The sequence below is a fragment of the Equus quagga genome, chromosome 2, assembly GCF_021613505.1.
Source record: "Equus quagga isolate Etosha38 chromosome 2, UCLA_HA_Equagga_1.0, whole genome shotgun sequence".
In the NCBI taxonomy this organism is placed as follows: Eukaryota; Metazoa; Chordata; class Mammalia; order Perissodactyla; family Equidae; genus Equus; species Equus quagga.
Genome location: NC_060268.1, coordinates 161392693 through 161416161, shown reverse-complemented (window position 1 = coordinate 161416161; position 23469 = coordinate 161392693). Strand labels below are relative to the sequence as shown.

Genomic DNA, 23469 nt, shown 5'->3' with positions numbered 1-23469 from the left:
AATATATGTTAATCTTCATTTTTTTTTTTTAAACATTGGCCTTGAGCTAACATCCATTGCCAATCTTTTTTTTTTCTTATTCTCCCCAAAGCCCCCCAGTAAGTCGTTGTATATTCTAGTTGTAGGTCCTTCTAGTTTTGCTATGTGGGACTCTGCCTCAACATGGCTTGATGAATCATGCTAGGTCTGCACCCAGGATCCGAACCAGTGAAACATTGGGCCCCTGAAGCAGAGTGCTCGAACTTAACCATTTGGCCACGGGGCCAGCCCTAAACTTCTTTCCATTAGAGCAAAGTTAAGAAAATTGTAGGGCTCCTTTTGGCTTAATATCTTTAACTGGACTGATTTCTGTTTTTTTTTTTTTTTTTTTTTTACTCACATAACTGTTCAGATTTTATTTGGAGGTTAACATATAGGAGGGTTGTCCACTTAAGCTAATGATTAATAGAGTATAATATTTTAAACTAGAATTCACTATACAGAAACAGCATTTTCATAATTTCAATTTATCATTTTAACTGAACTGATTTCTTGATTTGTTATCTAGGAACTATGAATGTTCATTTCCTAGAATGCTAGACCATTGAGCTGGAAAGACTTTAGAGATTACAGAGTCCAACTGATTCCTTTTGACAGTGAGCAAAGAGAAGCAAAGAGAAGCCAAGAGAGGTTAAGTGACTTGGCAAAGGTCACACATCTGCTTCTTTAATTTAGAAGTAAGCATATGCCATCTGTTTATGCCTCTGCATTGAAAAGCAGGGGAGAGAGAGAGAGAAAGAAAGGGAAAGAGAATGAGACTTGATTAGAGATGAGAACCTTGGGGGTACACGAGCAGATGTAGCATGTTTCTGCTAGAGTTCACAATCCTATTTCCCATGGTTTGTTGGTTGGTTTACCGTAATAGTGCTTAGTTGGGTTGTAAAGGGTTTGCTGAGGGTTTAGTCAATATAGCCAGCCACTCACACAAACTAAGTATGGCTAATCTCTCTCAAGAGAGTGGATTGATAACAGTGGTGCCTTCCACTTAATGAACATTTGCTGAGTCCCAGGCAGTGTGTTAGAACCTTTACACTCAGAATTTCACTTAAAGTATTGTAGGCACTACAATTGAGTGTAGTTTAGAGCGATTTTACAGATAAGGAAACTGAGGTTCTAAGGACATCAACACGTTGCTAAAATGACAGAAATAGGAGGAGGTGCAGATGGGACTCTAACTGAATCTGTCTGAATATGAACCACTTTCTGTTCCCTATTTCACACGCGGAAAGGATGGGAAATTCAACATTTAAGGATAGTCAGATGAGAAAATATTTAGTGCTGCCTTCTGATATGTGTTAGCCTAAACCTTGAAATTCCTTTTGCATTGAGTAGTTTTACCAGGTAAAGATACAGTGGCCCCTGATCCACCTGGCAGGAGCCAGTTGATCTAGAAAGCACCTCCCTCTCCATCAGTAACTGATTAATTACTTCGATTTGAGGGATAAAATTTAAAAAAGCAGAAGAAAATTCAACCTCAACTTCCTGTTTTGTTTGGTAAAATAATCATTATCTCATTTACCAAAACTCATTTATTCATTCTTTCATTCACTCATCAAAATTAGTTTGAGAACTTATTTTGTACCAGACACCAGGTGGAGAACTGAGGCTACAAATGAATAGGTCTCTGTTCTTTCCATCAAGGTGTTCATATTCTCACACCTTGGGGTGACAGGCAGGCCAACAAATAATTGTGATGCATGGATATGGGTACCTTAACAGAGATCTCTTTACCAAAGAGCTGGTGAGTTGTGTTTGGGGTCTCCGGTAATTCTTGATATAAGGACCTGCCAGAGCTGTTGAGGAGTTGGGCACCTTCCCCTGCAGCAGTGGGTGATTGAAACTTCTGCGGTGCCCTTGCCGATCCTGCTAATAAATCAGATCGGATCCACTGTGTGGCTTTCTGTGGCTGCCCTTGAGGGAAGGTGTCATACAGCTGCTCGGGGATGAGTGTAATGGTTTATGACTTCAGCACCTGAAGTCCTATCACACAGCAAGTTCCCTGGAGATGGTGATCATACAGAACGAATATTGCTTAGCTGGTGATAATGTCACGCTGCCACGCTGAGTTACACGGATTGCCTGATTCCTGCAGCTAAAAAACTCTTGGTTGATTAATCCCGATGCCATGTAAATAGAGTCGGTGTCAAGGAGATCATAAATGAGAAAATAGATGTTCGGATAAGGACATTAGTGAGCAGTAGAGAGCCCCTATCACCTCGCTCATCCCTCCGTCAGCCCCTGACAACATCATTATCCAGGTGAGAGGAGACACATCACTCGGCCAGATTCTGGAAGGCGTCCAAATCTTCCTCCCCCACACCCACCCTCCTGGCCTATTTTAAACTGTAAATATTTTGCAAATCATGTAACCAAGCTTCCTCTTGCTTGCCATGCCTTCAGGGAGGAGTTACAGGACCACCCCAGTTTAAGAAAACCTGATCAGTCGAGCACCTTAATTACTAACCGGATAAATTCGGACATGAGTTATTCATATTGTTAAAGGAGTCATTAGAGAGTTCCTTTAAGAGATGCTCTCACATTTGACTTACAGAAATTTAATTGCACATATAAGCTAGATTTCACATTTGCTGACACTCAGCTCTTTAATTGGGCTTTTTTTTTTTTTTTTTTAAATATTTTGTTTTTCCGTTTTCTCCCCAAAGCCCCCCAGTACGTAGCAGTATATTTGTGATTGTGGGTCCTTCTAGTTGTGGCATGTGGGATGCCACCTCAACGTGTCTTCATGAGCGGTGCCCTGTCCATGCCCAGGATCCGAACTGGTGAAACCCTGGGCCGCCAAGCGGAGTGTGCGAACTTAACCACTCGGCCACAGGGCCGGCCCCTTTTGTTGGGTTTATACCCAGAGACGTACAAGTCCACCCACATCAATTATCTTGTGTGTTCGATAACTTTACTGCCAATGTGAAGGGTCATGGGGAGGTGCCACATCACACTGGGCACCATCTCCCACCACCCCCCTTGCACTTCTCTTTTCTCTTTTTTCCAGGTCCTTCTCTTCTGTTCTATCTGTTTCTCTGTCTGTCTCTTCCTCTCTTGGAAAAAATATATTTTAGTAGTAGCCTCTGCTTCAATCTTTAATCAAGGCCTCCCTTCCCAATAAATCGGTTGCTTTTCCAAATAAATCCATTTCTCCATTCACCTGAAGAAATTCATATTGTCAAAGAAGTTTAGGCAAATAACATTTTTCTCCATCTTGTTAAACATTTCAAAACATTCCAGTGTATAAATGAAGTTTAACTCAAACTCATTTGAAAGTCTGTGAAGATTTGGAGTCATTTATTCCTTAGCAAGATGCTCAAGATTTCCTTCTAAGGTGGGTGGTCACATTCCTGTGGCAGATGGTTGATTTTCAGGTCGGCAACCAGGGGTTCCTGGGTGGGAGAGAGGAGAGCTTTTAAATTGTGTGAGGAGAGGCTGATGTAACTCTTAAGGCTGACATTCAATTGACCTTCTTTAGCCATTCCAGGGCTTATCTCTTCCTGCCAGGATTATTTCAGCAATCCCTTCACTGGTCCTCCCACTTCTAGGCGCTTGCTCTTGCTTACTGCTGTTGTCAGATGCACCTTCCTCAAGGGCTGTTTTTATCCCATCAAAGACTCCTGCGGCTTCCTACTGCCTGTGGAATTAAGTTCCAGCTCCTCAGTCTGACATCTGGGGTCCTCCAGAAATTAACCTTCCCCTGACTGAATTTATCTTCCTGAAACATTCCCTGGTTTTTAGATTCCCCTTGGAGTACCCTGGAGACACAGAAATTAACCATTTTTGTTATATATTGTAATCAATTGGTTTTGTTTTGGGTCTTGTTTCCAGTGTATCTGATTTTCTTCATCTTTTCTATATTCAAATACACTAAGCCTTTTAAAACTTAATACTGTCACACTTCTCTCTCTCCTAAACCCCCCAAATAGCTTATGATAGTTTATATCATGGTTAGGCTTCTGTTGTAATTTCAGTCACCTGATTCCATAGAGGGGCCTTATCCTTGGAAGCTCCCCGAGGTGACAAGTCTTCCTATACGTCTTAGCCACATATCCGGATCTCCTGGAGCCCTCAAGAACTATTTATACCCAGGCTGACATTTCTTGGGTTTGATCCCTTCTTTTAGACGGTTGTTAGTTCTAAATCTCTGTGTTTTAACTAGATTTTCGGCCAGGGTGTTAGTAAATTAGTTTTCTTTATAGCCTAACCAATCACATAGTTTCTTTATTTTTTTTTTTAGTTTTAACATTTTCAATCCCATTTACTCCCTTGACAAGCCATTTATTATCAATACACGCTCTTCAATTTTAGTTTTAGGTTTTGTGACCCCTTATACAACACCTGACAAAAATCGTTTGACATAGTTAATATTATTAGTAACATCAGGGAATTTTGTGGGCATTATTCAGCTCCCCATACTAAGAAGAGTAACGCTCAGCTCCAAGCCAGCTAGTTAAATCTCTGCAGATTCTTTCAATATAGAATATTCTTCTTCCTTACCTATTCAAATCCATCCAGAATATTTGATGATAGGAATTATCATATTTTTAGGTGTGGTAAATGTCTTGCAGTTATTATTCTTTTGAAGAGACTATATCTTTTAAAGATGTACCCTGTGAAACAATTACTAATGAAATGATAGGGCATATTGGGTTTCCTTGAAAATAATCCTAAAGGAAGGTGAGAAAGTGATCAGAGGTACAGATAAAACAAGCGAAAAGCCTTCTGAGAAACACATCAATAAGCGATTCAGTGGCTGTCTGAGCATCAAAGTGTGCTTACGCAAACTGAAATGGCATAATCTACTACTACATAGCTAGGCTATATGGTACTAATCTTATCGGACCATCATTGTATATGTGATCTATCCTTGACCAAATCGTCATTATGGGGGCATGTGACTGTATTATCTTTTCATTTGGAAATATTCAGAATTTTCAAAAACAACAGCAACAACAAATTCTTCCCATCCTTCTTTGCCTAACTCAAGTTCCATGGCTTCCTTAAGATCTTTACCCCTCATTTCAGGACAAATTGATTGCTCCATGTTTTAAGCTTCATTAGGCCTTCTAGCCTCTACTATATATTGATAGATAACCATATACTCTCTTGAATTGTTAGTTTAAATTTGTATTTTATTATTTGTGTGAGACTGCAGATATTCTCATGTCACAAGCTACGCCTTATGTCTTTTGTAGCCTTACTGCCCGAGCACATGTTTATAGGGTTAGATTTGCCTCACAAGAAAAAAAAATGGGAAATATTGCCTAAATTCTGAAATGATAAAATGAATACAACCAACTCAAATGCCCAGAAAGGTTGTTTGGGGACAGAGAGTGGCAGAAAATGAAAGAAAAGTTGTGAGCCTGAGAGAGAGGGCCCTTGATCATTTCCCTTTCAGGTAAGTAGGTCAACATCTCCTGGAAACCATTGTGTTGGGGTGAAGGAGCACTTTACTGACAGTGAGACCTGGGGGTTCATCCTGACTTTATAATAGTGAGCTGTGTGGCCTGAAGCTAATGGTAAATCTCAGTAGATGGTGGCCAGAATTACATGCCACGCTCTAGACTCGGTAATTTACATGCATCATCTGATGTAACTCTTACAATAAGACTGCAAGAAGTTACTATTACTTTCATTTTTCTGAATGCATACTTCACTGTGAACTTGGACGGGCCACTTTTTTTTTTTTTTTTTTTTTACAGATTGACCCTGAGCTAATATCTGTTGCCAATCTTTTTTTTTCTTCTTCTTCTCCCCAAAGCCCCCTAATACATAGTCATATATTCTAGTAGTAGGTACTTCTAGTTTTGCTATGTGGGACGCTGCCTCAGCATGGTTTGATGATTGGTGCTAGGTCCGTGCCCAGGATCTGAACCGGCAAAACCCTGGGCCACTGAAGCAGAGCACGCAAACTTAACCACTTGGCCATGGGGCTGGGCCCTTGGACAGGCCACTTAACTTCTCTGAATCTATGCCACATCAGGATTCAAACCCAGGCTTCTGACTCTGGAGCCCAAACCCTTCAATATCAGGGTCTCACGCTATTGAAAAGTATCTCAGGTGTGCTCTACTGAACACGAGGGAAGACTACCTGGGTATTTCAGCTCCTCCCTCCCCACACCCTCAATCAGCATGTTGGTTGGGAGTGAGACTTATCTGCATTTTAATAAATTCTTCAGATGGAGTTGGGCACCCTAACATCTGAATCACTGCTGTGTTGTTCTTCTGACTGATGCAGTTGCACACACATGTGCGTGCACACATACACACACACACACACACATCCCTCAGCTTTAATTTAGACTCTGACTTTCTGATGGCTTTATGCATGCCCTCTGCGTTTGTTTTCCTATCTCTGCTTTCTTTAATTGTTGTGAGGTTTAGTTGAGATTTTATATGCAAACTGTCAGGCACACAATAGGCACTGAATAAATATCAGGACTTTCTTTGTTTCCCTTTGTTTAAATGGCGAGGGGAGAAATTTCTAGACCTTTAAGGGCACGTAGTATGTGTATAGAGAGAGTTAAGAGGGGAGAGGTAAGGTAGATTTAGTTGAGAATTTGCTTTCCTGGAATAAAATCGTTTGCCTGAAAATTTTAGGAATTGCTCCTCTGTGTTGTCCAAAATTTCTTAAAATTGCTTCCTCTGAATCAATCACCCAATCAGAAATGTGAAATTTTGCAAAGCCTCCAAAATGCATCAGAAAGGTCTGTTTCTAAATGTGTAGGAAAGACAAACATGACAGACAAATTGAGTGCATTTGTTTTCCACACTGTCTGAGGGCTGAGGCACAAAAAACAAGTCTTGGAACCGAATTCCCTTAAAATGCCTTTTGCGGAACATTGATTCCCTCAGTGTTAACAGGTGATGTTAATCACAGAGACATTTAGGAATGCCAGATTCAAATAGGTTTCCTCATTGGAGCGTTGTTTTCTATCTTTAATATGCTAGCATCTATAGGAACAAAAGTTAAATTTCTCAAGCATATGGACACCGCACATTCTCCCTCTCCATCCCCCCACCCCAAGCATTGCAGAGGACAGATAATCCAGGGAACACATCCCAGCATCAGTTTTGAACCAAATACTACAGCCCAAGTCATTTGAGGATTGTTCTAATTCCATACTACAGTCCATTTACTACATGTAATTCTGAAGAAAGAAGCTTTTTTTTTTTTTAAAGCCCATTAGTGAAATCCTGAGATTAGGGGCTGTGCATTTAGTTAGCATAAAAGGTAAAGGCACTTGTCCTGTTCATTTCTCCTTTTAGTCCTTGTCTGGGCAGAGTGACTTGGATAATTTGAGGTAAAAGCACACATTCAACATAGTGGTCATCACTGTTGGGAACATGGGATGACTCTCCCCAGGAGGAGGGAGCAGGATGGCCTTGGCTCATTGAATTTTAGGTCCGTATCTCAATGACTTCATTGCTTCTCGAGAGCCTTCTCGGATTTTCTACAGTTCACAGTGATTGCTCTTTCCTGGAACCCCAGAGCGCTCACTCTGTTTGCGGCTCTTGTTCTGGCATTTACTTTCCCTGTCAGTCCAACCGATTCCTGTGTTGGAGCTGCCTCTCTAAGTAGATCATAAGTGCCAAAAGGGCAGAGTCATGCCCCAATGGGCTCCGCACAGAATACCACACACAGTGCACGTCTGATGGAAACCTACTCTTGGGACCGAACGCACAGCCCATCTGTACTCGCCTTTGGCATTTGAGAAATTCCAGTGAGACATTTTGACTGAAGGGCAGTTCCCGCACTTCGGCTGTTAGGGCTTTAAAAGGGATGCCTTCTAGAAGCAGCCTGCAGAGACTGAAGTATGCGGCATAGGGAAAGGAATGGCAGAGTGAATGGGCTCCCTGTCTGGCAGACCCTGACCTCTTTGGTTCAGTCTGGAACTCTGCAATCCGATTGTGTTTTCTGATTTAGACAAGTTTTGAAAAAAATCTGAATGACAACATTTTTCGTGGATCCCAAACTCATAGTCCTATAAAAACCAGTCTAGCAATAAGAATGAATGGGGGAGACTGGTGAGCCTGAGAAGGGTGGTCCGTTGACAGGAGGGCAGCTACTCAGCATCACTTAGGTGTTGCCATCAGGGATCTGAGCCAAGGATTGTAAGATCTTTTTGTTAAAAACAACAACAACAACAATAATAATCTGAACCCAGTATTTATAATGACAAATCTGATTTTTAAAAAGTTTGTTTATTGAAAGGAAGTTTGTTTACAATCTAGATCTACATTCTGAATCCATAATTTACCCATTCGTCTTCATCATATATTTATATGGTACTTAAGAGTTTACAAAACACTTCACAATTGTTATCTCATTCAGTATTTATAACGACCCTCTGAGATGGGCAGGGCCCCCTTCTCCAATGTAAAACCTGAGGTTCAGATTAGGGAAGTGTTACCTAAAATTATACAACTATTCAGTAACAGAGCTGGGACTAGAGCCTTGAACCCCCAGTTTTTTGGTTTGGTGATCTTTCCACCAAACTGCTGTGTCCTAGCCTAAATTTATTTTTTCTTCAGTTTTTAAAATATATTTTCTTAAAGTATAGTATATTCATATAAAAATGCAGAAATCATGAATTCACTGCTCAGTGAATTATCACAAAGGGAATGTGCCTATAAAACCTTCACCCCTAGGAAGAGGCGGAACATACCCCCCATCCCAGGAACCCGTGTCATGTCTCTGCCTTTGTCCTCAAAGCTAACCACTCTCCTGACTTCTGACTCAGTAGATTGAGTGTCTTAGGTTTTTGCCTGTTTTAGTTCTTTTTGTAAATAGAATCATCCACTCTGTATTATCTCCTTCTCAGAAGATTCTGAGATTTATTCATGTTTGCTGTTTCATGTAGCAGTAGTTCGCACATTTCAGTGCTTTATTGTATTCCATTGTATAGATATTCTACCTTTAATTTGTCTGTTTCACTGTTTATAGACATATGAATTGTTTCTAGTTTTTGGGTGCTACAAGTAGTGCTGAAATGAACATTCTTGCACTTATCTTTTAGTGCCGCATATATATACTTTTGTTGCATATGTGTAGAAGTGGAATTTCTGGGTTATAGAGTAAGCACAGTTAATTTTAATAAAGACTGCCAAAGCATTTTCCAAAGTAGTTAAACCAATAATCATACTCCCACCAGCAGGGTGGGAGAGTTCCAGTGGCTCCACATTTCACCTGCACAATTTTTTCATGTTTTTTAGTTTTAACTATTCTAGTGGGTTTGTTCAGGTGTATTGTTATAGCTTTTACTTGCATTTCCCTAAAGAGTAATAAAATTAAGCATTTTTTCAAATGATTATTAGCCACTTGGCCCTCCTCTTTTGTGAATTCCTTTTCATGTCCTCTCTCTTTGTTTTTTAGGTTATCTTTTCATTTTGTTTGAAAGGTTCTTTATATATTCTGGATCTGAGTTCTTTATCCGTTGTATGTGTTGTAAATATCTCTTCCCACTTGACACCACCTCTTTTTACTCTTAATGGTTTCTTTTGATGAGTAGAGGTTTCTCATTTTAAAATAGCCAGTTTACCATTCTTTGCCTTTCTGGTTAGTGTTTTATGTGTCCTGTTTAAGAAATCCCTTGTCTACCCCAAGGTCATAAACATATTGTCTTATGTTATCTTCTAGAAATGTTATTGTGTTGCCTTTCACATTTAGATCTATGATTTGCCTAGAATTGATTTCTGTGTATGGTACAAATTAAGGGTCAGGATTTATTTTTTTCCATATGGATATATCCAGTTGACCCTGCATCATTTGTTGAGAAGGCCATCTTTTCTCTGCCATTCTGCAGTGCAACCTTGTCATAAATCATGCTTCTTTCACTGCGAATCTGTTTCTGAATTCTCTGTTCTTTTGTATTGGTTTGTCCTTTCATACTATCTTAATTATTATAGATTTATAGGAAATCTTAATACCTGATAGTGTAAGTCCTCTAAATTTTCCTTCCTATTTATGATATTCTTGGATCTTCTTGGCCAACTGTTCTTCTCGGTTAATTTATAATCAACTGCTAATAGTCTATTTTCTTGACTTGGGCATTTTCTAGTCCAAAGTTGCTTCTTTGAGACTTTTACAAATTTGTCACCTACAAGCAGAAATGAGAAGAATGAAACTGTTACTGCTAACTCATGCATATTTGCAGGAAGGTAATAGGGAAAATTCCATGCCCAACACCTGTCCTCGTTGTTTAAGACCATAGTTAATTCAGAGAGCCAGGGAGCTATGTGTTACATGTTACTGTATTATTTTAGTTATTATTTTAAAATTATTCAAAGTCTATATGTTACTTTCATATATAGCATATCAATTCTCCATATTTTGATTCCAGGAGAACTGTCCTTGTCTAAGCCAGGGTTGCTTCTGCCTTTGAACCTTTGCAGTGGCTGCACTCTATGCCTGAAATGCCTTTCCCCCAGTTACTGGCATGACTCACTCCCTCACCTTTTTCCAGATCTTGCTTAAAAACCTAATTAAAGTTAAAGTTACAACTTCCAACCCCGTTACCCTGCTCTATTGGTGTGTGTGTGATTGCGGGAACACCTGTCTAATATACCATCTAATGTACTTCCTGATTAGGGGCCATCTGTTGTCTGTCTCTCCACAGCTGCAGTGGCCTTGGCTTTGTTGGCTAATATATCCCAAGAGAAGAACAGAGTAGGTGCTCCACAAATATTTGTAGTGTGAATTGAATGAATGAAAAGTTTCCTTCTTAAGCCTAATCCATGTCTACCTGTGATTTAGACATATATGGGACGGTCTAGTGAAAGGATGTGGCCACTCTAGAGAAGACAGACAGTGTGTGTGAGGAGACTCCTGGAAAGAACTCATCCTAATCCTAAATATGGCATTTCAGTCCAGTAATCGATTGTCTTAGTGGTTGCAGGGGAAGGATGACTCTGACCACACTCTAACACTGGCTGTTCTTTCCTCCAGAAATTCTTGTCTGCATCCTAGAGTGGGGGAAGATGCAGAAATAAAATGAATTTTTTTTCTACAGAAATTCTGTGGAATAGAGGTTCTTTTCAAACTTGAATGTGAATCAGAATCATTTGGAGGGCTTGTTAAAACACAGACGACTAGGCTCCAACCCCAATATTTGTTTGGTGTTTTTCAAAATTTTGGCATTGGGCCAGATGACTTGTATTTCTGTGTCCCTAGGTTATGCTGATGCTTCTGGTCCAGGAGCCATACTCTGAGAACCATTGGTATAAAGTATCAGAAAACTTGGCTTCAGTAGCACTTTAGTATGACCTTAAGAAGGAAAGAAGTACTTTGGCATTCCCCAACCCTCTCACTTTACCGCAGAAAACTTTCTGAACTTTGACACTTTGAAGCATCTTAACAGCTCTGACGTATCCACTGGAATGGACAGTGGCACTCGTGGAGGGCTGGTGCCCTGCAGCACTAAGCAAATGCAGAGAAGGGGTGGAAGAAAAAGGTGAATGCCACATGATGGAAGATGTTCCTCTTTTTCCCTTTATGTTTTTTTTTCTTTCTGCTTTTCCTTCCTTCTTTCTTTTTTTCTTTCCTTTCTTGCTCCCATCCTCCCTCCCTTCTTTTCTTTCTTTTTTTAATGAGCATATTTGAATCATCTCCAAGGATTACTGGATATAACTGAGTGGGCCTTCTTTGTGGGCATCTGGAGTTTCTGAATTAGCAGGAGCAGGAGTCAAGAGTTACACGGGTTACACATTTTTACAAAACTTTTCACTGTGATAAGCTTATTAGGAACAAAATCTTCAGCAACCTGGACCTACATCCTTGTAGCATAAGGAGGTCAGGCATGTTGGCAGGAGGAGGCCTGGAGGGAATTTATAGTGTCATTGCAGAGTGGATGTTTTATTTAATTCTATCTCCCAACCACTGGTCAAAGGTAGCCTACAAGCTGACGTGGTTCAGCATTCTAATAAACATCCCTAAAGAGCTGTTTAGGTTTTACCTAGGCTTAATTACAATGTGGAAATGTGCAGACAATCCAGTATTGATGTTAATCCTAATGCTAATGCAGGAAGGGAGAGGATCCCAATGAAATAAAGTATGGATGGGTAATGACCTCTTACTAGCTCATCCAAAGTAAGAGTGAGTCCCCTGGTGGTGGTGATTCGAAGTTACCTCAGAACTAATTATCTTCCTCTTGGTGGCAGGTTCCACCTCAGTGCTCCATGGAGTTCCTGGCTGGATCTGAAACTTTCATGCCATTTACTTTAACTTCTGTAAGGCTTCTTGTTGAATTTCAGCGAGGCCTGGGCTCTGGGTTAAATGCCACTGGAGTTACCCAACTTTTCCCAGAGGTCTGATTCCTCCTCCTCCTCCAAACCGACTGAAGGCAGGTGCAGTTTAGTTTTGTGAAGGGAACCTAGCAGGTGCTAGGGGGCAGTACCTAGACTTCTTTTTGTTCATTAATTCAACATTAATTAGCTACCTACGTGTACCAGGTACGCAGTAAGCCTCTGGGAACATAGAAGTAAATGTTATTTCCCTGCTTTTCAGGAACTCAATCAAGGGAGGAAATTGGGCACGTTGACAGGTAATGGCAGAGACATGAACAGGAATTCATTATAGAAGGGGGACAAGCATCTCAGCCAGAAAGGGGCAGGTGCAAGCTTCTTAGTGGAGGTGGTAACTTGAGATATGCATCTTTACTATTTAGAAGAAGTTAGGGAAATGGGGAGAGACGGGAACATGCCAAGTGAAGATAAAAAGGTTATAAATTAAACATAAAATGATGAGTCACATGGTATCTATGGGGAACTATAATGTTAAGAAGGTGTTGGAGGAGAAAGGATCACAGTGAGTTAACAGTCATTCTGTTAACAGGCATTGAGTGTTTGTGTATAATATAGTGGTAGAGTACACAGATTTTGGAAGCAGATTGCCTAGGTTCAAATTCTGATTCTTCCAGCAACTAGCTGGGTGATCCTGGGCAAGTAATTTAACCTCTGTGCGGGTTGCTTAACCTTTTTGTGTCATAGTCATTGCATGTAAAATAAGGATGATGATGCTATCTTTCTCAAAGAGTTTTTTGTGAAAGCAAAATAAGTTAATATGTGGAAAGTGTTTATCATAGTAAGAGCTAAATAAATACTGGCTATTATTATTATTTATTATTATTAAACATTTAATATGCATCATGTTCGTTATTTCTCCCTACAACCCTTTGAGTTGTAAGTGTCCCTGCTTGGATTTTTTCCCAAGCCTGTCCAACTCCAGGACTTTGGCTTGTAATCGTTATACTACACTGCAGTTCCACAAACCTCTGCTGGTATGCCTCAAATGTCTAGCCAAAAAATCAGCAAGGGTGTGTGAAAGATGAAATTAGATTGATACTCAAGGTTGTTCCTCGAGGCTAAACCCAATTTGGAGTGTGGAAGGCAGATGCAAAATTGAAGCCAAGCAAATGACCCCATTTCTTTCTTAGGCACGTTCTCATGGGAACTCATGAAATACAAATCCATTGCAGTAACAGTTCACTCGATCTGTTGCCTGGCCAGATCCACATGGTGGTCTTATCATCCTCAGGCAATTGCTTCTTTTTTTTTTTAAGGATTTTATTTTTCCTTTTTCTCCCCAACGCCCCACAGTACATAGGTGTGTGTTTTTAGTTGTGGGTCCTTCTAGTTGTGGCATGTAAGCAATTGCTTCTGATATAAAAAATTACCAAAAAAGAGAATGAAACAGTAAATATGTTTTGTCATTCTTTTTTCCTTTTAGAAATGAGGATCTCCTTATGCCACTAGTGATTGTAAAGATAAAATAGTGAAATCTCCATATTTGGACAGATTCAACTTTTCAATCCAGTGTCTGCTAACCTAAAGGACTCCAGATATGGTAAATTAATTGGTCTTCTGTGGCAAATGGTAAAGAAGGCTGGGGAGAAAGAACCCCTTGTACAGGCAATGACTTTTGGTGTTTAGGGAAGTCGAAAATAAATAAGTGGGAGTCATGTAGGGAAAAGATGGAACATTCTGTTATGTTCTCTTGTATTCTCTGATAAATTTCTAAACACCTCTTTGGACCAGGTTTCCAAGAAATGGGAACTTGTCAGGATCTTCAGAGAATTGGAATTCTTCAAGAGTTTGTGGCTAGCTGCAAGGTAAAAGCCTGTGGTTATACAGATTGGATGAGAGTTCACATAGCATCAGGTGGTTGCAGGGCAGAAGAAAGGACATGGCTTTTGCAAGAGAGAGAGCGAGCAATTGTTTGAGGCTTGCATGGATTTCTACTGAGAAGACAAGAACATGCCTTTCTCTCCTTTATGGGGAAGGTCTTGTTTCTCGTAATCTGCTCTTGGTGAGTTCTCTCTCTTCCCTCTCAGACTTCCAATTAGCACATTCTTCCTGCAGGAGGTGGCATTTCAATAAGGAGTGAGAAGTGGTTTGAGAAAAAGAAACTGGCAAGTTTTTCCCACTGTGAATGATGCTCTGTGCAAGGGAGAATAGAACTAAAACAGACTCAAAAAGGGGACTTCATTTCGTCCACGGACAAAAAAGTGGAGAGGTCAGTAAAAGGAGCTGCTCTTCGCTGGGCACCTGTCGGCATTACTTGGTGGTTAGGTCAGAATTATTTTTTTCATTCCTGCAGTGGTTCCTCTGCTCAGCCCAGCATGCGGGAATTGCCCTTGTCATTCTAGGCAGGTCTTACAGTGTGTCGCAGAATAACAAGGCTCGGCTCCGTATGTTTCAGTTGACTTACGCATTTTCTGGTGGGGCGTGTGAAAAATCATTGTGTTCCTCTCTCTGTTGGGGATATCTGATTTGAAAGCTCCAATGTGAGAGAAGCTAAATTTACCTGCAAGATGTGTTAGATACAGCAGAAAAAGACAATGCAGGACAGCTCTGCCAATAGACCCTGCCATTGCTTTTTGTGGCCATCAGAGCTTTGAGCTCTGACTTAGAAAAGAGAAGGGAGGCTAACTTATTTAGAGATGTGAGCCCTGTTTAAATGACCACAGCCCTAAAGTTAACTTAGTTACTGGACTTTATTGAGCTAGGCTGATTTTCCAAGTTTTGAGCTTGGTAGCTAAGGGAAGAGCCTAATGGAAGCTGATGCCACGGTACTTGACATCACAGAGCTGTGGATAAACACATCTGCAGGAGAGATGAGCTGAGTGATGAATGTACACCTACACAGGATGTTTAACTGAATGGCATTTTCTTTTCAAGAGTCATTCAGAGAAAATTGGGGAAAAAAAGGCTCTGCCTTCTGAGCAAGTAACTAGGCTTCAGATCAGTGGAGCATGAGCAAGTATCGCTAGAGTTTTCTTTCATATTCTGTTCTGCAGAGCAACTGTTGAAAACGTTTCTGGCCCAGTGGCTTTTCAGACTTATTTAGCTGGGAACTCATTTTATAAGTGAAACCTTTTGTGAAATCTCCCTTACTCCATCCTTCCAAAAAGATTTAAACAGCATTTCATTTAACTAATTTATAGGTTCAGATTTACATGTACTTATAAAATCTATAACTTCAAACATTGAGATTATGTTGAGAAACAAAAATTTGAAAACAGGTTTTATGGGTGACTATTACAGATTTTAGAAATTTCTTTGAATCTGTGGTTATGTTAATTCAGTTTTTCAGAAATGAGCTTATACTGGCTCCTATAGTTAAGTAGTTATATATCATAATTTTTGAACTGCTCAAATCTAAAGATGTACTTCAATTTTCCTACTGATCTTCTTTCCAAGTGAATCCATTGAATCACTAACATCATTTAATAATTATTTGCGTCTCTCCATAGGTAAAGTCTCAGTAAAAAAAATAAGTTCCTCCGTAAGCTTAAAATCTTTTTGTTAGAAAATACTTTTGTGTATATTATGAGATTGTGATATTTTCAATCATATTTTTTTAAATCATGTATATTTTCATGTGTTTCTCAGTGACTCAGCATTTCAAAGCAGGAGTGAAAACTCTAAATTCCATTTCATTCCAGTCACTTTGTCCATAGTTGTAAGCTCAGTAACATGCCCTGCATTGCCAAATTGAGCATGTTCTGCTTACGAAAAACTTCAACAAGATACACAAGAATCTTGTTGCAACTCTTTTCTGTTTCAGGGAGAAACAAACAAAAAAGTAGTGATTTTTTGTCTCTTTTGAAAGGTTCATACTTGTACCTTGCATTGATCAAAAGAGCTGAAGAACTTCAGTGAAAAAATAAAAATTGGAACTTTCTACCCAAATAATTCTAAAATGTCTGTAATTTAGCTGACAGTATATGATGCATTCTCCAACAGTTTTGATAGAAGATGGCCCCTTAAAAAGTGACACTAGTCTATGCAAAAGACAAAGACTACTTGAACATATTCAAGGAATAGCTTTTACAAGGGCCATGACATTTTATAGTTTTTTCTATTTTTTTTCCATACTAGATCACGTGTTTAAAACACTGATCCAGACCCTTAAGAGTTTCCATTGTGTGAATATAGAAAAGTTTAACCAAATAGAACTTCCTGATATCTCTTTGCTTGATTACAACTTACCCAAATAAGCAAAATGGAGAGAGATCCAGGATAACCCTTTTCACGTCCAGGTGAATTCTCATGATCCCTATAACCCAGACTGCAAGCAAATTTATCCAGTATATGGAGTGCACTTTCTTAGCTCCATCTCTGCACTACATTTTCAAATCATGTTTCTAGTGGTATTTTTTAATGTGACCTATTCATCAGACTACTTATTGCATTGCTGATATCAGATGCATTAATAATAAACTTTTTGTTTATTGTGGGCACATCTCTCTTATAAAGTAATTTATATTGAATAGTGCTACAACTGCATTTTCATCAACATATTTGAATTTTCTTTGCATACATTTCTTCAATAATTTTTATATGTTTAATTGTCTCTGAGAGAATCTAGGATATATGTTTTTATTTTGTGTAGAAATAACCTTGTGACTTGGCTGGAACACTATTTTGTAAAATGACACTATGTAAATTATGGTGAGGGCTCAGACTTATATCACCTTAAAAAAGTGAAACCAATGATAAATGCTTATTGTACTGTCTTTTTATGAGTGACTTTATGAAACATATTGGGGACACTGCTATTTTATGTATTATGAAAGTTGTCATTGGCAAGAGTTGAAGAAATCATATGATGTCAGTATGGTATAAATTGCTATCTCTTTTTGAAGCTGATCATTGTCATCACAGTCCTTCTAATTTAAAAACAAAATTCTCTATAAATGTGATGATACATTTCTAATATGACTAATCACTCTGCAGTAAATAAAATAATATCAAAATTTAGATTACATACAAAAATTATATAATAATTATCATAGGAAGACCTAAAAGTTAAATAAGCATTGCAATTCTATAAGAATGTGTGTATATTCATTTGTTATCACATGATTCCCAAACAGTCGTGACAAGGGCCTGAGCCTTGCTTGGCACTCAGTTGGATGTGGCACAGATATGCTTGGGTAGGGAATTCCCTACTAGTATACTCACGTGTAATAGACAAGCACAGCGCTGATTTTGAAAATAATTTTTAAAGACTCATGCAGAATATTCCACTTATCTATTTCTGAGTTACCAACCATTCTAAAACATTATGGCCTAAAACCCCAACATTTGTTTATTTTGGTCATGAATCTATAATTTGAGCAGGGCATGACGGTGGCATTGCCATGCAATATGAACTGGTGAGGCTTAACTGGAGCTAGAGGATCCATTTTCAAGAGGGTGCACTCACATGACTGGCAAGAGGGTGCTGGCTGTTGCCTGGGAGCTCAGCCAGGGCTGTGAGCCAGGAGCCTCCCCCTTTCTCCATTGGGCCATCTCTATAGGGTTTATTGGGCTTCCTCATGCATGGAGGCTGGGTTTCAAGAGAGAATATTTCAAGAGACAGGAAACAGAAACTGACAGTTTGTTAAGGCCCGGTCTGGAAGATGGCACAGTATCGCTTCTGCTGTATTCTATTGTCAGAGAAGTCAAAGAGCCAGCACAGATTCACTGGGATAAGGCAAAAGACAGTCCTTTTACTTGGGAGTAGTGTCAAAGAATTAGTGACCATTTTTAATCACCACACCAAGTTGCCACCTTGATAGTCAATGAATCTTTGCAGGAAATTCCAAATAATTACACAGGAATTGCAGGAGAAGTTGTAGACTGAAGTTAACACAGGGAAATAATTTAACCTGGAAGAAAAATTAACACTTTGTCTCTACAGTGTTAATATTTGCTCTAGAACACATTGGAGTATGTAAGTTTGTATTTTAATTATAATCATTTAAAAAATGAAAATATAGTTTAAAAAAATGAGGATAATAGAAATGGAGTTCTGTAGAACATAATTTGAAACTTTCTATTTTCACGTACTCCTCTTTCACAGTCCAATTCTTTCTCTTTCCACAAAGATGTGCTTCTGAGTTCTGCTTCTCATCCTCTTGAGTTTCCCTCATTTCCTCATTTACTTATATAGTTTGTCCCTGTGCTATCTATTCTTTTGTTGCTCTGATTTAATATATCTTCATTCATTCAGTCATTCATCCATCCATTCATTCATTTAACAAATGCCTTTTGAGACCTACTGGGTGCTAAGTACAGGTTGAGCTGGGACAGAGACAAAAGGACATAAGTTCAAGTTTTCTGTCTGTTTTATTCCCCCACTATTCCATCACCAGGACCTCGAAAAGGGTCTATGATATAATAAGTTGTCAGTAAGTATATGTTGCGTGCGTGAATGAAAGTTCATAGTCTAACTGAAACCATAACGGAAGAAAGAGAAATAAATAAGTAAAACTTGCTGTTATGTGTATTATAATAGATAGATATTCAGGATGGTAGGGACAGATCAAGGAGGGGGTCCAAATCCAGACTAGATTGTACACCTCAGCCGAAAACAAATTACAACAAAGTTGAGAATGGACAACTAACATAATTTTCGATCATAATAGTATACAAACTGGAATATTTATTGATTCTAATTATCTCTATATGTTCTATATATAATACAAAATAATTCTCTATATATACGGACACACATAAAATGTGATAAAAAGAGGAGAAAATACAATTTGGGAATTATAATGCTCATTCAGTTTTAAAAATTCCTCCATATTTAAGTTAAAATTCTATACTCAGCCTTTATTGATGAAGTACTTTCCAAAAAATTGTAATTTCTGATATCTATGTTATTGCATTATATAAAAATTCGGTAATTTGATTAACTTCTATTTTTTTAACATTTTTTTTAAAGATTGGCCCTGAGCCATCATCTGTTGCCAATCTTTCTTTTTTCTTCTTCTCCCCAAAGCCCCCCAGTACATAGTTGTATATTCTAGTTGTAGATCCTTCTAGTTCTGCTGTGTGGGGTGCCACCTCAGCATGGCTTGATGAATGGTGCTAGGTCCATGCCCAGGATCTGAACCCATGAACCCCGGGCCACTGAAGCAGAGTGTGAAAAATTCACTACTGCGCCACCGGGCCAGTCCCTGGTGTTTGGTTTTTTCTTTTTTTATTATAAATAATGCTGTGATGAACTCCCTTACACACATATCTTTGACCGTATTTCAATTATTTGCTTAGAATTGTTTGCTCTATCCAGGATTTTTTAATGACAGCCATGAATATTCCAGGACTCTTTCCATGTACAGGCATATTCTTTTTCAGATGTTTGTGTTAAAATATCTGTTCAGGTAGTTACTTGGTTGGTAGGCAATTGGAGAGAGATTCTTTGGGGCCAAATGACTTGCGGTTTTTATTTCTTTTTTGTTAGGTGACTGCTTTAGCATACTTATGAGGCTTTATCTGGTTCATCTTTTACAAACACCTCAACTACAGTGGGGGTGCCATGCTTCACATTTTTACAGATGGTCTGCCCACAACCAAAATATGGGCCTAAAGGAGAGGGATCTAAGGTGGACTTCCCAGAAGAGCAGACGCTTGAACTAAATCATGAAGAATAGTTAGGAATTAACCCAAAAAGGGAACTGAAGAATGATTGTAGAGGCCTGTTTCAATCCAAACTTGTATATGGGGAGTTAGTACACACAGTGACAGTAGGAGTCTCTGCTTTCAAAAGGGATATGCTATGGATTGCTTTTTATTTTTTATTTATTTTTTGAGAGGGTTTAAAGAATCTCTTTATTAACGTTTTCTTTTTATGCAATGCTCTATAAAATACACTTGATGGTATGGAAAGTGTTACTGGATAAGTCATTCAATGACACTCTTTTTTAAGTGTGTAAAAACGTTATGATTTATTTATACAATAGAACAGACTATGGGGATTATTGTGGTGAAATACTTCTGTATGTGTTTATAATGGAAACATTGGTAAATTATACATTAAAAATAGATTAGAGAATAGAAGGTATAATTGAATCTATTCCTTTTTTTTTGACAAATATAATTGTATATATTTAAAGTACACAATGTGGTGATTTGATATACATATATACATTGTGGAATGATTGCCAAGATCAAGATAATTAACAGATCCATCATCTCACATAGTTCTTTGTGTGTGTGTGTGTGTGGTGAGAATGCTTAAGATCTACTCTTGGTAACTTTCAAGTATTCAATATCAAATTATTAACTATAGTCACATGGATTGCTTTTTAATTGTGAGTTTGTATAGTCATACTATTTCCCTCCCTCTCCCTTCTTCCCTCCCTCCTACCGCTTCCTTCCTCCCTCTTTTCCTTCTTACGCTCCTGCCTTCCTCCCAAATATTCAGAGCCATGTTAGTTATATAATGAGAGGCACAGTAGTCCTGAGCCAGAGGTAGGATCTTCTCTGTGACATGGCCTCCATCCCATACAGCTTCCCTCTCAGCAAGCCAGAGACTCAATCCAGAATTACAGATCCTGCAGATAACATCACTAGCCTGAGGACTGCAGCGCAGTGTGATGGTGCATTTTTATGGCTAGAATTTTAGATCTGGAAGAGACTCCAAGAAAACTTCAGATCTAATATTCTCCCTTGAGCATTTATTTAAATGATTAATAGCAGGAAACAAGTCTCCAGGAGATGGACATATTGATTGCTCGACTGATTGATATTGTTTATATATATTAGTATATATACTGATTTCTATCAGAATGTGAGTCCCCTAAATGGAATCTCAGTGACAAGCCCCATGCTGAATGATGCATGTCAGCAAATAGTGGCACAAGAGGCATGTGGCACCTTTACACATTTGTTTAAAAATAACCCATGCTATTTCTTCTAGGATTTAAAATCAGAGGTGCTGGGGCCAGCCCCGTGGCTGAGTGGTTAAGTTCCCGCTCTCTGCTTCGGTGGCCTGGGGTTTCACTGGTTCGAATCCTAGGCGCGGACATGGCACCGCTCATCAGACCATGCTGAGGCGGCATCCCACATGCCACAACTAGAAGGAGCCACAACTACAATATATACAACTATGTACTGGTGGGCTTTGGGGAGAAAAAGGAAAAATAAATTCTTTAAAAAAATAAATAAATAAATAAAATCAGAGGTGTTAAGTTATGAAGAGATAATAGTGGAATATACCAGTTGAGCTCTTGATAGATACAGATGAGATTCTCTTCACAGAGTGCAGCCTGGATTTGCCAGACATAATGATCTTAGTTCACGTGTGGGCAACTCTAACATACATACCATTCATGTGATATGCCATCTTCAGGAAAGTCATACTGTGTTCTCTTAAATTCTCCAAGTTTTTGCAGCTGTAGAAATGAGGACTCATTAGCTAGTTTCCACTTCAATATGTGCTGTGTGGGCTGGAAGGAATTGCATACAGCGAGAGAGAAATGGCATCTAATATCCCCAAAGAGTGACTGTTTCCCAAGGCTTCCTAAATTAGTCTCAGGTAGGCGCTCTCCCAGGAGCTGGCTCTGACACAGTAATTAAAGGAGACTGGGAAGATTCACTCACTCCCTAATTATTTTTTAGTTCCCATATAGTCTGACCTTACTAATTCAGAATTATTGAGAGAGAGATTAGTTTGGCTTAATGAGAAGCATGAAAAATGTAACATTTTAAATTGAAACACGGCTTTGTTACTAGGGGCTATCTTCAAAACCACAAACTAATAGCTTCACACCTTTTGTGGTGATGCTCCTGGGCCTGCTTTAATGATGAGATAAAGATAATTTGAATTCGCTCAGGGCCATTCTTTTCCCTGATTTGGCATACCAATCCAGTGATCTTTGCTGTGTGCATTAGCTATGTAACACATTTTTAAAAATTTATATATTCTTGGAATTTTTCCCCTCAAATCATAAAAGTGACACATCAGCCCTATAAGAAGCCAAAGGAAAAGAAATTATATGAAAAAAAAGTTAATACATTCCTTCTCTTCCAACTGAAGTCTTGAATATAACCAGTAATGACAGTTTGGCATGAATCTTTTTAGAGCCAAGTTTAGCTGCCCTAGCCAGAGCACATAGTAGATGCCCCTGCTATGAACAGCTTAGTTCTATCTCTTACAGTGACCCACTTCTTTTCATTCAACCCCAGCTTGAATCTCTGTGGCTTTGCTTTTGACTAGACTATTGAAATGGCTTCTGCTGGCTTCCCCACCAACAAACTCGTCCCCACACTGTTCTGCGTATGACATTTGAGTAACTGGTCTGAAGTGTGCCCTGTGTCTATGTCCCTGACAAGAATCCTCCCGCCACTCTCCTCACTGCCTAAAGAAAAGGATAACATTCCATTTAGACATCTCTACATCTGGCCCCGGTCTAACAGGACCACATTTTTCATGCAGTTTTCTACCTTACACATCTTAAAGTCCAGACAAACTAGGCTTCTGAGATTTCTTGTCTACACCTTGCTCTTTCCTGCATCTCTGCTTATGTTCATGCTGAGTCTCAGCCTGGGATTCAATTACACATTAATTTTAAGGAAGTACTATGTTCAAGACACTGGGCCAGTCACCCCAGTCATGGTAGAGGTGAGTAAGATTTTTTGCTATCCTTCAGTCTAATATGGAAGGTTTTGAGATAATTATCAAAGCTCTAATGAAGTACTCTTTCCGCCACCTCACAGTATTTTTGTCCATACAAATAACATCCTCTTCTACTAGTCTCTGAAAATAATCACTGAATCTTCCCTTCCTACCCTCCCCCAAACTAACATCGATCCTTCTTCTAGATCTGTCCACTCTTTATATTCTGCCTCATATTATAATTATTTGTGTCTGTATCTTATTCCTCCCACTGGATTGTAAACTCCTTGAGACAGGGACTCTGTCACTCATTCCATGGGTCCTCTGAAGCAAGCACAGTACTGAGAATAATGTATTAAAAATATGAGTATCACTTATTAATTTGTGTTTGTTCGGTGTTGCCTGTGCAATCTAATTTAAATACTTCGAGTAAGCCAGATAGTAGCTTGACTCTTACTAAAATTCAAGTTTGAGGTAAAACTGACTCCTGCAGTTAATGATCTTCCCAAGGTTTCTTGGGGAGGGTTCTTGTTCTT

The 23469-nt window shown here is 39.0% G+C and overlaps 1 protein-coding gene across 1 annotated transcript in view; it reads left to right on the top strand.

Annotated features, from left to right (window-relative positions):
• SORCS1 (sortilin related VPS10 domain containing receptor 1) overlaps positions 1-23469 on the top strand; it is a 476329-nt gene that overhangs the window by 116998 nt on the left and 335862 nt on the right. The gene's annotated exons all lie outside the window — the stretch shown is intronic.